The sequence below is a fragment of the Gekko japonicus genome, unplaced genomic scaffold, assembly GCF_001447785.1.
Source record: "Gekko japonicus isolate JY-2015 unplaced genomic scaffold, Gekko_japonicus_V1.1 scaffold4045, whole genome shotgun sequence".
Taxonomy (NCBI): Eukaryota; Metazoa; Chordata; class Lepidosauria; order Squamata; family Gekkonidae; genus Gekko; species Gekko japonicus.
The window spans coordinates 89,063-89,362 of NW_015175491.1; positions in this window are offsets into that span (position 1 = coordinate 89,063).

Consider the following 300-nt stretch of genomic DNA (forward strand, 5'->3'; position numbering starts at 1 on the left):
CACACAGGGGCCAACCAGTTCCTCTGGAGGGCCAACAACAGGGCACGGCCGCTCAGCCAAGGGCACTGGTTGGCCGCTGTGTGAGACAGGATGCTGGACTAGATGGACCACTGGTCTGATCCAGCAGGGCTCTCATGGTGTTCTTATGAAGGCCTCAGCCTCTCTGCCCTGTTGTTGGCCCTCCAGAGGAACTGGTTGGTCGCTGTGTGAGACAGGATGCTGGACTGGATGGCCCACTGGTCTGATCCAGCAGGGCTCTTCTGATGTTCTGATGAAGGCCTCGGCCTCTCTGCCCTGTTG